Source organism: Nicotiana attenuata, chromosome 6 (genome assembly GCF_001879085.1).
Source record: "Nicotiana attenuata strain UT chromosome 6, NIATTr2, whole genome shotgun sequence".
In the NCBI taxonomy this organism is placed as follows: domain Eukaryota; kingdom Viridiplantae; phylum Streptophyta; class Magnoliopsida; order Solanales; family Solanaceae; genus Nicotiana; species Nicotiana attenuata.
In genome coordinates, this window is record NC_031994.1 from 56,817,397 (window position 1) to 56,832,858 (window position 15,462).

The 15,462-nt window shown below is 39.5% G+C and overlaps 1 long non-coding RNA gene across 1 annotated transcript in view; it reads right to left on the reverse strand.

Moving 5' to 3' along the window:
* LOC109227033 overlaps positions 12,501 to 15,462 on the reverse strand; it is a 5,825-nt gene continuing 2,863 nt past the window's right edge. The window contains exon 2 of the long non-coding RNA XR_002068213.1: positions 12,501 to 12,839. This is a non-coding gene — a long non-coding RNA (uncharacterized LOC109227033). The remainder of the gene's footprint in view (positions 12,840 to 15,462) is intronic.

Sequence of the window (15,462 nt, forward strand, 5' to 3'; positions counted from 1 at the left end):
CCGCCAGGCTAATGCTAATGACAACGTTCCAGACCCTCCTCCGCCACCTCCAAGAGCGGTTCCTCGGGTGCTACCAAATCAAGGATATGCGAGTGCGATTGTCCCTCCCAGAATCCGGGCAGGCAATTTTCAGATAACCAACGTGATGTTGACCTTACTTGAGCAGCGTGGGTATTTCACGGGCGCTGCGGATCAAAATGCCTACAAACACTTGAAAGGGTTCGTGGATACATGTTGGGGTAGCAAGCAAACGAATGTGTCCGAAGATGCTCTTAGGTTGAGACTTTTCCCGTTCTCACTTCGGGCAAAGGCATTGGATTGGTTAGAGAGACTCCCCAATCATTCCATCACAACTTGGGATGAGTTGGCGGATAAATTTGTTGCTAAATTCTTCTCACCCGGGCATATGGCGGCACTTCGAGATGAGATATTGGCTTTCAAGCAAGAACCCACGGAACCTTTACATGAGATTTGGGAGAGATTTAGAACAATGGTAAAGGAATGCCCCAACAACGATATGACCGGGGCGATGATCCAACAAACCTTCTATCGGGGCATCAATGTCACACCTCCTTTTTTACACACCTACCTCGAAGGATAAATGTATAAGGGAGTTTTTCCATTTAAAGTGACATTATTCGAAATGGGATCATTTGTTTGATTTTAGAGTCGCCACTTGGGAAAGGATTGGCTTTTGGTGTCCCAAGTCACCGATTTAATTTAAATCCCAAATCGAGGAAAAATACGACTTCCCAATTGGAGTCTGCGAACCAGAAATTCTGAATAAGGAATTCTGTTGACCCGAGGGAAGGTGTTAGGCACCCTCGAATCCCGTGGTTCTAGCACGGTCGCTTAAATTATTATAAATGGCTAAAAAATTTTATTTTTATACATGTTCAAACCTATAGTGCAATTTTATAAATTTGTTTAACCGCTTTTAATTAAATTTTTTAAGAAAGTTGAACATCGTTTAAAACATGTCTTTGGACCGCGTCACATGAAATGCACCCGCAATCCTAAACATATTTCATTCAACATTTTGGAATTTGGATTTGGGCGACATAAATGTGCACCCGAGTTTAGGAAGGTAATATTATTAAGCACGCACCTAAAGCAACTACGCGTCTGCACTTTGCGAGGGCCATGGAATTTCGCTAAATGGCACGCCTCGATTTCTAAAGGGCTAATTAATTACGCGAGGGCCATGGGTTATTTAATGAAAATGGCACACCTCAAATTATTAAAATAAAGGAATTATATTCAACTAAAGCGAATTACGGGGTTCATGCTTAATCTAAATCAAAATTCGGTCTCGAATCCATCAATTCTCGATTTTAACATCACTACTCCGACTTGAAGCAGCAAAGTTGGATGTTCATAGGATTAAAATATCCTAAAAATAAGTAAACATAAGCAAATTCCAAAACTGGATACTAGTCTTCAAAATCTCTATTGCTGCAATAATTGCTTAAGCCAACCTGACAGTACAAATGAAAGCTAACTTAAAATTTTGTAACCCCTGTTGTTTCTTCTTTATTTGTTAATCCACTCTATTAGTCTAACTAATCACTTCACAATACAAAAATAACACATTAAATTATTTAGTAAAACTAATTACAATTAAACCAAATAAACCAAATATCTAAGGCATTTATGGGAGACTGGGCAGAGAAGCAGATCAAGACTCTTAAGTAGAAGAAAGCAATTAAAGAAAAGACAAATGAAGAATAACAAAAATATCAAACAGACTCACGGAAACTTGAGCGAACACCATATAAACCGGAATGGAATGGGAAGGTCGACATTTATATTGACAAATTTGCCTTGGATATTACAGTTGCACTCTCAAGGTGAACGAAGCGTAAGAGTCTGACCAACGACCGGAGCTCGGAATCTCGTCAGCGACCTCAAACCCGACTGAAATTTTGGTTCTGTTTCGCGGTGGAATTAGCAACAATCTGAGCTACTGTTTTGGGGTTAAAGAGTGACGACAACTACGATTTTTGTAATTGATGTTGCGGGTTTAAAAGTAGCTGTTTCTCGGCTGATTTTGCCGGGTTTGAGGGGTTATTTCACGGTCAATTTTCAGCTTATTCCAGGCAATTTTTGGGGCTGTTCTGTGCTGTTTTTCGCTGGACGCTTTTTGAAGAAGATCAAGTTTTGGAGAAGTCCGGGGGGTCGTGTTCTGCTCAGCGGCGGATTTCAATGTATTTTTTTTAGGGTGTGTGTTTTTAGGTGTCTATGATGTTTAGGGTGTAGGTAGTATTATATAGGGTAGGGATTAGGTTAGGGGTATGGGCCTAGGAACTATGGGCTAGGGATTTTGGGCCAAAGATAAAAAAATGGACTATAAGATTTATAAAAACGGGATAAACCAACCTAAACTAATTCTTTCTTCTAAAATTATGTACAATTATAATATAAAAATATAAGACTAATTTTAATTAATTGAACTAAACTATAAAACATAAAACTACTTTTTTTGTGTGTTTTCAAGATTATAAAAATAAAGATAGGGTACTATTTTGACTGCCCCTCTTTGACTGGAAACGCGAAGAGTTTTCAGACAAAGAATGACTAGACAGGTTTTTTGACCCGACCCTTATTTAAGGAGAGCAAAAACTAAGAGGAAGGAGAATGTGACCGAGCCCTGGTATCTGAGCTGCCTACATATCCTTGGCTATAAAGGAATCAGGCCATGTGTAGTTCAGAAGTGAATGAGATGATGGAGTACCGAGGTTGAGAGCCGAGCGAGGTGCCGTTGAGGTTCCGGTCCGCGGTCCCGTTATTACATCAAAATCAAAAATGAAAAAGACTAACTAAGCCTATCAGCTACGAGTTACAAGATTCCTATCTATGAGTCTTCTTAAGCTTGATCTTGAGTCTTGGTTGGTTCTTCATGCGGACCCTGATCTGAATCTTGATGCTTGTTAGCTGCAGGTGTTGGTTCAATCTTCTTCAGTTTTTCATACCAAGACAGGACATGCAGAGCTTGTGGCCTCAGCCGTGTCTTGAGCAGCTCACATTTTCCATCAATTTCTGCATTTTGAATTTACTTCTTTTCTTTTCTTCTTTTTCTTTATTCTGGATTGAGACTCATTCTTTTGGTCGTCTCGAACCCTGTGTCTTGAGGTCGACCTGCTTAAGATACCAAAACAAACAAACGAACGAAATTTTCTGCCCCAGTTTTCACTAGGAAGATTTCGTGAGTTAGTTGTGACACATATCTAAGCGATCAAATCAGGATTGTGTAGGGAGATCCTCGGTTTTTGGCCGGGATTTGGAAAGAAAAAGCTCCTCGGTTTTTTGGCCGGGATTTGGAAAGAAAAGGCTCCTCGGTTTTTTGGCCGGGAGATCATCGGTTTTTGGTCGGGATTTGGAAAGAAAAAAACTCCTCGATTTTTTGGCCGGGAGATCCTCGGTGTTTTGGCCGGGATTTGGAAAGAAAAAGCTGCACTGTTTTTTGGACGGGAGATCCTCGGTTTTTTGGCCGGGATTTGGAAAGAAAAAGCTCCACGATTTTTTGGCCGGGAGAACCTCGGTTTTTGGCCGGGATTTGGAAAGAAAAAACTCCGCGATTTTTTTTGGCCGGGAGCTCCTCGGTGTTTTGGCCGGGATTTGGAAAGAAAAAGCTCCACGATTTTTTGGCCGGGAGATCCTCGGTTTTTTGGCCGGGATTTGGAAAGAAAAAGCTCCACGGTTTTTTGGCCGGGAGATCCTCGGTTTTTGTTCCGGGATATTTAAGGAATGGAATCCTATGCTACCATGATTTGTTTTTCTTTTGGGATTTTCATTTTTATTTATTTTCTTCCTTTTTTTTTTTTTTCTTTATATGTTTTCCTTTTTATTTAGCAAAACGCATGAAAGAATTTGGGGGGAAACTTCCTTTTTGGTCGTTTTCCTGCTGCAAAGCTGTTTCAGTACTTGCGCATTTCATTTCCTTTTTGATTGCACCTGCTTCTTAGACGGTTGCTTTGAATAAGACCTGTTTCCAACAAAGAACAATTTATTAGTTTGAAACGGTGGTTGGTTTTGTGGCCTTGATCATCTCAATTGCTTGATCCCGGCCCCATTTCCGTTGAGAACTTTGCTGCTTTGAGGATGAACCTCTTTTCAAACCGATCGGGTTCAACTCTCAGGATTTCATTATGACTCGCCCGTGTGGGCTCTGGCCTTTTCACTTTATTCTGCGTTTGCCTTTGATTTTCTTTCTTTTCCAATGTTTTTGCTTCGGAAGCATCAATCACTATGGTCAGTCGAGATTGGCCTGACGCACTCGCTGAGGCTGGGTATTTCTTCGACTCTGACCAGGCGGAACCATGTGAAACCGGTCCTGCCACCTTTTCTTTGTACTAGTTACGGAATCAGAGTTAAACCGAAAGGGATTCAAAGAGAAGTATGCAGAAATGCAATCATATGAGTTTAAAGAGAAGCATCCCTTTCGGGGAAAAGAAGGACTTATCTGGGGTGTGCATGCTGGCTTCAAATGAACATGACATGCTTCTTGGACTGGACGCCCGACCCACACAAACTTTCCAGCTTCTTGTGAACCCATTGATCCTTATTTCAAAACCAGGGAACCTTGCCAGTACTCTTTTAGTGATGAAGTGTCTTCTTTTCGGCCAACAGCGCCCTTTGCGGGTTTTTGCCAATCGACCTCTCTCATTTCTCTTCTCACCGTCGCCGGATAATGCTCTTTGTGAGTTTTCACTAAGCGGACTCTCTCATTTTCAGTTTCTCTACTCGCCATCGCCTTATGGTGCCCGAAGGTTTTCACCGATAAGACTCTGTCATTTTATTTCTCTCAATTCGCATCGTGTTAAATTCCAACAATGACATTTTTTACTTCCATGCCTTTGCCAATTGATCGGAAGGACTTGGACAAGGTTTTTGGGGTAAAAAGAATTTTGGGCGGAACTACAACTTTGGAACCACTTCGGCGGATTCATGGCCGAACCATTATATCATCTGCCCCAGTTTCATCTTTTGGGGAGATTGGGATTTTTGTTTTGGTGTGACTGAACCCCAGAGAGAGGCTGCCTACGTACCCTTTCGGGATCAAGTCAAACGTAGTTCAGGAAACTTTTGTTTTTTGGTTTTGTTTTTTTTGTTTTGGTTTTTGTTTTCTTTTCCTTTTCTTTTTCTTTTTCTTTTCTTTTTCTTTTTCTTTTTCTTTTCTTTTCTTTTTCTCTTTTTTTTTCTTTTTTTTTCTTTTTTTTTCGATAATACTTCCGGGTTCCAAAGAGGGTGATCAAAGAAGAGTAACCGGCTCAAAGGGTTTACAAAGGATTGATAGTGTTTGGGTAGCGGGAAGGAAAGCCTTCGTCATCTCAATTGCACAAAAGCCATCACCGCATGAGGATTAGACGTAGTACCTTTCTATTGCATCTGCTGTTTCAGGATCATTTCTTTCGATGTCTCCCAAATATCATGCTTCTCTTAGCAGTATCCTTCTGATGATGTAAGGACCTTTCCAATTAGGAGCAAATTTTCCTTTTGCTTCCTGGGGATGAGGGAGACTGCGTCTTAACACCAGTTGTCCTATTTCGAGATTCCTGGGCCACACATTCTTGTTGTAAGAATGGGCCATTCTTTGTTGGTACGACTGTCTGGATATTCCCTGAGTACAGCACACTCTCTTGTTGTAATGTGCGAGCCAATTTTCCTTCGGTTATTCCAATTCTTTGTTTTATTTCCTCAAAGTTACCTTCTTTGCATTCCGACTCTTGATTCATGATTTCGAAATCTGACAGCGTTTTGGGGCCTAGGCATGAAGTCCGCAAGCATGTCATGTTATTTAAAGCTGCACTATTAGAACTAAAGAGAAGAAAATGAAGGAGAAAAATAGCAAAATCAGAAAGAAAAAATGAACGAAGAAGTTTTGATTTAATTTTTTTTTGAATTTTGAAGATAACAGGGTTCACATTCGGGAATTTAAAGATAAGAAACTACATGAAACATCCGAGTTACACCCTAAAATAACTCGAGATGCGGAAAAAGTGGCAGGACTAGTTTACTGGGACTCCCGCCTGATCAGGAATGGCGTAGCCTTCCAGTTCTGGAGTTTAGCATCTGGTCCCATGTAGAGCACCTCAGCGGCGCTAGTACCTTCCCCCGGCTGAACCATGTGGGTGCCCTCCTCTACATTTGAATATTTCTCAACAGGGAAGTTTTCTAGCAGCTCTCCCAAGATTCCTTTTCCCTTGTATGTGACCCCCGTCTGCTGATAATTCCATGGTACCGCAGCAGGGTTGGTTATCGGCTTCTGTGGTACGCGTCCAATAACCACTGGCTCGTTCAGCCGAGATGGCTTAATTGTCCCCCGTACCACATAGGCCTGCTCGGGTACGTACATTTGTGTTCCTTGTTTCAAATCAGCTTTCTTTTCTGGTTCTGTCTTAGTGTTTTTGCTCTTCTCTTGCTTTGAGTCCACCTCGGGCTTTCTTTCTGTATCGGCAATAGCAGTTATAGCTTTTAAGGCTGGATCGAATTCTTTGTCCTCACAGATTATCCCGATTACTGGCCCGTTGTGGTGAGCGGGCAGCGGGTTATTGGTCACATTTGGGACATCCTCATCCCTCAACACAATTTTCCCTTGCTCTATTAAATTCTCCACCGCTTGTTTCAGAGTCCAACAGTCATTTGTATGATGGCCCTCTGCCCCTGAATGGTATGCACACCTGACACCAGCTCTGTAGGCAGGCGATGCCGGGTTTTGTCTGTTCTGAGGAACCGGCTGCAGTAGACCCATTTGGACAAGTTTCGGGAATAGACTGGAGTAAGATTCACCAATTGGCGTAAAATTCGGTCGTTTGGGTGGTTCTCGAGGGCGGAAGTTATTTTGCGGTGGTCGGGGATTATATTGGTTCTGGTAAGGAGGTTGATTTCTTTAGAATGGAGGTGGATTTCGGTTAGCTTGTGGTTGCGGTCGGCCGAAGGGTTATGCATTCATGACCGCATAAGCCATACTAGTATGAGGATAATAGTGTTGAGGGGTTCTTTCAGAGAATACCGGTCGAGGAGCCCGGTATCTTCTTCCTCCTGATGCTGCCATCACTGTTTCTTCTTTCTTTTTGCCTTTGGCTATTCCTCCAGACCCGCCTTGGATGGCTTGGGAGGTTGCTCTTATGGCTGACTGGCTCAAGATTCTACCCGTTTTTAGTCCATTCTCTACCATTTCGCCAATTTTAATTGACTCTGCAAAAGGCTTGCCCATGGCCGACATCATATTCTGGAAATAATCCGCTTCCTGGGCCTGAAGAAATACGGTGACCATTTCCACTTCATCCATTGGAGGTTTCACCCTCGACGCTTGCTCACGCCACTTAATAGCATATTCCCTGAAACTTTCTGAGGGTTTCTTCTTCAAATTCGCCAAAGAGTTCCTGTCCGGCGCAATGTCGATGTTGTATTGAAACTGTCTCACAAAATCTCTGGCTAGATCGTCCCAAATGTGCCAGCGTGAGACATCCTGGTCCATATACCATTCTGAGGCAATGCCTACTAAGCTTTCTCCAAAGTAAGCCATCAACAACTCTTCTTTTCCGCCGGCCCCGCGCAGCTGGTTGCAATATCTTTTGAGGTGGGCAATAGGATCACCATGCCCGTCATACTTTTCGAACTTTGGCGTTTTAAATCCCATGGGCAGGTGCACATGAGGGAACATGCACAAATCAGTATAAGAAACACTTTTCTGCCCGCTTAAACCTTGCATATTCTTCAAGCTCTGCTCAAGGCTCCTCATTCTTTTCGCCATCTCATCTTGTTCGAGAGCTTTGCGAGTTTTATCCTGCCCCGGTGTAAGCTCAAATGGTGGTGGCTGAGAGTAATTATATGTGGGATATGAGGAGGATCCACTGGAAAGACAGGGTTTTGGAAAGTGAAAGCTGAGGGATTAAAGGCGGGCCTTGGCAGTGAAGGTTGTGTTGTAGCAGAGCATGGTGGAGCAGTGAAGATGTTAGGGGCTGCCCCTGCTGTGAACACCTGGGGGCGGACCTCAGAAGGCGTTCCGACGAAGTGAGCGGTCATGGTAGGCTGTCCCAAAGGAGTATGAGGGTGGCTGATGGGGATATTGGAGGTACCCTCGGATCTAGGGAATAGTTCAAGAAATCCAGGGATGGCACTTGGAGGCTCTCTTCCATTGGTCCAGGCGTCCCACATCTCCATGAGTCGGAGACGTAGTATCCGGTTCTCTTCTGCTGTGACAGACTCAGATGCAGGGATCCCCGAGATGGGGCTGTCCTCTGAGATGGGGACTGCGGGCAAAGTCATTTCCGTAGATATTTCCACGCTTACTTTCGATCTGGTAAAGTATTGATGCGATGCCAGCTTACCACAACCAACTACCGTTTCTAAAAGCTAGGCTGGAATTAACAGCAACACACGGTTAGTTTGAGACAAGTAACAGATAGATAATCGCACACTGGGGTGTGATGCACCTATACAGTTAACGGATGTCTACATGTTTGCACTGGTTGCTTGCGTCATCCCGGCTTTTCTTTTTCTATTTTCTCTTCTTTTGATTTCCACTCTTCGTTTTTCTCGCTTTCCTTTCTCTTTTGTTTTTCTCTCATTTTTCTTTTCCCTCCGTTTTCCCTGCTTTTCTCCTTTCTTTGCCATGGTTTTTCTCTCGACTTCTTATTTTTGATTTTTGCATTTCTTTCTCTCTTGTTTTTCTTTTACTTCCTCCCCTCGTATTTTTTTCTTCTTTTTTTTTAGGGTTACGGTCGAATCCTATGGAGATTGCCTACGTATCATGACCCCGCATGAATCAGACCAAGCGTAGTTCTTGTGAATAAGGTAAAGAAACTAACTCTCTCTTTTTTTTGGAATTTTGAAAGACACGCTTTAAAAGAAAAAGGGAAATATTTTTTTTTTATTTTTGATTTTGATTTTGCTTTTGAGTTTTTGAGAGAAAGACTTCTAAAGATTTCTTCCTTTTTATTGGAACTTCTTAATTTCGGAAAGGGGACGTTTACGAAAAATGTTTTGGATTTTTGAGCAAAAATATTTTCGGACTCAATTTTTCAAAATTTGTATTTTTTTTATTTTTTATGTATGAAAGAAAGACATCTCAGGAGTATTTTAATGATTTATTTTGACCTAAAAGGAAAATTGGCTATTTTGTTTCAAAAATTTTATTTAAGCAAACGAAGACTCGGTTTTGCAGATACGGCCTTTCAGCACTTCGCGAAAGAAGATTTTAAGGCTATGCCCGCTAACCATTGAAAATGACCCAAGGTGGCTGTTCTTGCAAAAGCGACCTTCCGGAGCCCTTTTGGGGACATTCGGCTTATTTTAAGCAAGAATGGCATCACCTGACTTATTTGTGACAAAAGTTAAAATTTTGGTATTTTTGGCTATTTTTGCAAAGGGTGGTTGGACCCGATGAGGGTTGCCTACGTATCTCACATCCGGTGAGAATCAAACCGACGTAGTTCGGGCAAATTGGGAGTTGAGTAAACTAACTCCCTTTTTTTTCTTCTTTTTATAAAACGCAGACCATGAAAGCTTTAAGGCCAAAGAAAAATATTTTTGATTGTTTTGGATTTTTTTTTTTTTTTGAAATTTTCTAAAAACAATGCTTTAAAAGAAGAAAGGAATTTTGTTTTGGATTTTTTTTTTTGATTTTGATTTTATTTTTGAAAGAAAAACTTCTGAAATTCCTTTTGTTTGATTTGAACTTAGGGAATTCCAAAAGTAAAAATAAAATATTTTGTTTGAATTTTCATTTGTTTTCTCTTTTTCTAAGGAAAATAAAGAAAATATTTTTGGATTTTGGATGTAACCTCTTAATTTTCGAAAGGGGAACTTCTTTAAGAAAAATATTTTGAATTTATGAGCTTTTATTTATTTATAAAAGTACTTCTAAGGAAAAGCAAAAAATATTTTTGGACTTCAAAATTTTTATTGACATTTACAAAAAAACTTCTAAAAAACAATAAGAGTATTTTTTTATTTTTGTTTCTGATTTTTTTTTGGATTTTTGGAAAAATACTTCAAAATGAAGGAAACCTGTATTTTTGGATTTTGATTTTTATTGATTTTTTATTTTTTGCATGAAAGACATTAGAAAAAAGGAAATCATTTTTGAGTTTAAAAAACTTCTCTTTTTTTTTTTTTTGAATTTTCTAAGGAAAGATTTCTAAAGAAAGAACTGAAAGAAAATATTTTTGGATTTTTTTGAAAATTGGGGTCGGAACCGATGAGGTTTGCCTACGCATCTCACATCCGGTGAGAATCAGACCCGCGTAGTTCGGTCAGATTGCCAAAATCAAAACTATTTTGAAACCACATTTTTCTTTCTATGTTTTTCTTGTTTTTTCTTGCAAATATTTTTTCTCTTTTCCATTTTTCATTTTTCAAAAATCCGGCAGCATTTCGGCACTACTTGGACATTGGTTTTTTTAATATAGGTAATTAACTCTCCACACCGCTATTTTCTCTTTTTCTCTCTTTTTTCAATATTGCCCAGATATTCAAAGTCGGTCAGCATGCGAGTCCAAAACAGATAAATGCACAAATAGGATGCATCAGGATGGTCCATTATTCCGGGTACACCTGTCCTAGACGGACCCAACCCCTGTGTTGAGTCCCCTAAGTCAAAATGCACGTGATGCACATAAACGTTCCTACTAGGGATCCGGCATGGAGTCGAGTTATTCTAGGTTCAAAACCTGAGTATATGTTCTAGACTGTGTACCCGAGCGGACAACTCGAGTCGATGAGGGGGCTACGTACCGGGAACCAAAAGGCCATCCGGCTTAGTAACTTGTCCGGCCTCTTTCTTATTTTAAGGTATTGACACTAACAGAATAGAGAGTCATAACCAGTGAGCACATCCCCGGAGATGAGAAGAGAAGGGTTTCGTAACAATTTTATATATACAATTCAGAATATCAAAGAGGTAAAACATTTAGCACATATAGTATGGAACATGTAGAAAAATCAGATAAAGCCAAATATAACAATTATACTAAGCTCGAATTCTTGAACCCTGAATCGAAATTCTGGGTTCGTATCCCCAGCAGAGTCGCCAGAGCTGTCACACCTCCTTTTTTACATACCTACCCCGAAGGATAAATATATAAGGGAGTTTTTCTATTTAAAGTGACATTATTCGAAATGGGATCATTTGTTTGATTTTAGAGTCGCCACTTGGGATAGGATTGGCTTTTGGTGTCCCAAGTCACCGGTTTAATTTTGAATCCCAAATCGAGGAAAAATTTCGACTTCCCAATTGGAGTCTGCGAACCAGAAATTCTGAATAAGGAATTCTGTTGATCCGAGGGAAGGTGTTAGGCACCCCCGGATCCCGTGGTTCTAGCACGATCGCTTAAATTATTATAAATGGCTACAATCTGATTTTTATACATGTTTTAACTTATGTGCTTTTTTAAATTTAAACCGCTTTTATTATTGTATTTTAATAAGAATTGCAACGCCGTGAAAATGTATCTCGAACCGCGTCGCACCAGTACACCCGCGATTTTTGACACATTTTGACTTCGTTGAGATTTGGATTTGGGTCGCATAAATGCGCACCCGAGTTTAGGAAAGTAAATTATTAAATCGCGCCTAAAGCGTCTAACGAGTTATTATTTAGGGGAAGGCCGTGAAATTCGCTAAACGGCCCGTCCCAAATTCTAAGTACTTAATATGATATTTATTGAGGGCCCCGCAATTTATTTGTTTGGCTTAACAAGGCTCATCTCGTCATTTTTATTTAAAGGTCAATCCTAAATTGACTATGATTTTCTATTGAATTTGTCTCAAAAGCTGGTTAATTCGCATTTATAAATCCGGGCCTCAAATTCATGTCCGAATTCAAACAAAAGGGAAGACCCTTTTAGCTTGAACCCGCTACCTAATTCGAAACCCAATTTTATATTTGTGAATTAACTTCCATATTCCTAATATAATTTTTAAAGAGTTTCAGCTTCCAGCGGTGTTGGACCTTAAAAGTTTGGCCCATGAAGCATGTAAATGTTGCTGGGTTACATTGAGAGCTGGCCCAGCGCAGGGCTTCTAATGTTGCCCTTGGGCCCAGGTCCAAAATTTTACTGCATAGGCCTTGAATCGATTGCATAGGCCTGACTATTTCTGCTGGGCCTGCGTTTGAGCCCGGTCTTTCAATCCAGCCAACATGAGCCCAAAGCTCCATTGATATTATTAAGGATATCAATTAATAATGATTGACCTATAAACCCATTTACATTTGTTAACACTTAAACAGGGATTTAAGCATGAGTAGAGTAGCGAAAGGACTTAAAACACATTGCTGATGACTAACAGTTAAACTAACAAACAGGCCACACCTCAATCATAATCCAACAATATAACCTTTCAACAATGTAACACCTAGCACTTATGAACCAATTCCGAAGTGAGCATTTTAAGACCATTACACGTTATCTGCAGCAGCTTTAACAGGCTAGTATATTTCAATATTGTTGATTGCTTTTGATTCCCAATTTTAAAGTAGCATATGGCAACATGGATAGCAGCACCAATTTAAATCGAACCTAACATTACTAGACACGAATTTCAGGTGATTCATGATTGAGACCGAATTAGTTCACAGTCCTTTACAAAAGGAGTCCAATAGTCCTAATTAGTACAGTCTTAGAATCAACAGTCCAAAAGCTTTATAGTTTAATTGAAACAAATCCAAACAGTCCTAATTAATACAAACTAGTAATGAAACTACAGCTACATATTAAACTAATAATGAAAACAAAAAAACAGAGTCGTATGGTAGAAAAGCTTCATCATTTGGATTTCACAAGGGTTCATGTACATTGAGTGAAACTTCATGCTACTAGGGATAACAAGTGTACCTGGAATTGAGCAAAGTAAAAGAAAGGAGTCAGCAGCAGAGATGAGAAGCAGCAGTAGTGCAAAGTCAAACTCGAAGCCCAGGAATGTTTTAAAAATCAAACAGGATAGACAGAGTAATCCAAGCAGTACCAAAATACTTCAGAAATAACCCAGGAAATCAGTACACCCAATTAGTTAACCCAAATTTACTCGAATTGCCCATAACAACTACAACAAACCAGAACTTATCCAAAATCAATCAATCCAACTCAAAAATTGCTCTAAAATCAAACTAATGAATCTCTGAAATTTCTGGAGCTAGAAGAATAGATCTCAGCAATTAGAACTCAAAACTAACTTGAATTATCTAATGGAACAGTAATATTTTTGGATTTTTTATTGATTATCTATTGTTTTTGGATTTTTGAAGGCTTAAATTTCAAAATCAGATCTGAAATTGAAGAGGAAATTTTTGGGGGGAACTTTTGGAGGCTGAAAAAAACGTCCTCTCCAAGGCAAATGAATGCCTATTTATAGGTAAACTTAGGGTATAATTTCAGGTTTTTATTTTACCCTTTAGTCCCTACTTTAATTCTATCTTTACCCTTTATTTCCTGACTTGTTACACAAGTAACTACCACTATTTTTGTGAATTTCAGCTTAAAACCCCTTCTAGAAAGTCCTAGGGGGTTCTATTCTGATTTTTCTACCCTTAGAATCCCTAAACTACCCTTGTATTAATTCTGAAATTACTATTTCTAATAAAACTACCCTTTTCCATACCCAAGCTACCCTTTATCAATCCCAGAATTACTAACTTATACCTACTAACCCTCAACCCTGTTAACTTGGTCCAAACTAACTATGGTTATTCAATCAAGGGATGGGTATTCAGCTATATCCAAACCAATCCTAAAAATCAATCTAACTAATCGAATTAATTCTAATTATAATCTAAGATCATCAATGAACTAGCAATCGACAGTAAATGAACAGAACTAAAACTAAAAATCAAATTAACGAAACATTCATGAATTAATTTATCGCAATCAAACACCACATCAAACCAACAGAAATCATAACAGAACAAATATTAAATCAAAATAAACAAAAGACGGCAGAATTAATCGGAACAGAATCAATTAGAACCTTAAGAATTCTGAACGAAATTATTATGCAATGCAATGAATAAAAAGAAAATCAAACAAAGACAAAAGAAACTTACTGATTTTAAGAACTCCGGCCAGCCACTGTTGCTTGAATCCTCCAGGATTCTTGACACGTAACATCCCTAATCGTGTGTTTTCAAAAGAAAACACATGATTAGGGATATTACGGTCCAAAATCCCCAAGATTTTTGAGTTTAGGGTTCTGCCGGAATTAGGATTTAAAATTTGTATCATTCCGGACAGATTCGAGGGTTTCTAGGCATGGATTAATGATGAGGGAGGGATGAGGAACATATAGAATGAATTTGAGCCGGTTTGGGTGAGTATACATTTTGGCCGGATTTTCGATCTGAAATTCGAGAAGATTGGTTATGATTTGAGGAAGGTGGTTTTGGGGGTTAGAAAGAGGAAAGGGAGAGGATTCGAGGGTGTAATTTTGGATGGGTTTGGAGCATCGCCGCCGCCGGCGACGATTTCCGGCCGGCGGCGGACGGCGGAGGAAGGCGGAGAGACACGGCAGGGTAACGGTGGTGTTACACCGGCGGTTGGGGATGGGGCAGGGGTACGAGGAAAGGGAGGGTGGTCTCTATAATTTGTAAAGTATTATTACACTTTTATGTAAAATGAAGGACTAAATCTGGGCCGTTGGATTTGGGAGATGAAAGGCCACGATTGATTTGCCTGAAACGACGTAGTAGCAACCCCGTACTACGTCGTTTTTGATGGTTTGAAGGGTGAGGCATCTGGACCGGGTATGGATATGGTTTGGGCTTGGGTAAGGGACATGTTTGGCCGAGATTGAGCCCAAAATCAAAGGGCCTGATTCCCCTTTTTTTTGTTTAATTCAATTCTTTTCTTTTTCTCTTCTTTTCTTTGATTTTTTTTTAATTTGATTTTTGTATTTTGCTTCCTGATTTTATTATGTAAAATAAAAGTCCCAAATTAAATTTAAGATTATACTAATTAGTTACCAACATTAACTAATTCCTAATCTAAGAAGAAACTAAACCAAAAATGTAAAATGTAAAACTTAAAAATGTAAAAAAGACTATTTTTGTTATTTTCTCTTATTTTAGTAATATTAATTAACTAGTAACACTAAAAATATAAAATCAAATTCTAAATGAAAATGCACTATTTTTATACCTTTTATGAATTATGGCAACTAAAAATGCAAACAAGACACAAAATCATGCAATTAATTCCTAAAAATTCAAATAATAAGGAAAAATCCTAATTCTAAGGAATTTTATAGGAGTAATTTGAGCGTGGCAAAAATCACGTGCTCACAGCTGCCCCTCTTTGCTCGAAGACACGAAGGGTTTTCGGGCAAAGATAAATGAGCACCATGAAGGATTTTTGCCTGCTCGGCACTCCATGAGAAGCATTTTGAAAACCGTCTGACCTAACCCTGCTTCAAAGGTTGCCTACATATCCTTGGCTATAAAGGAATCAGGTCAGTGTAGTTCTGGAA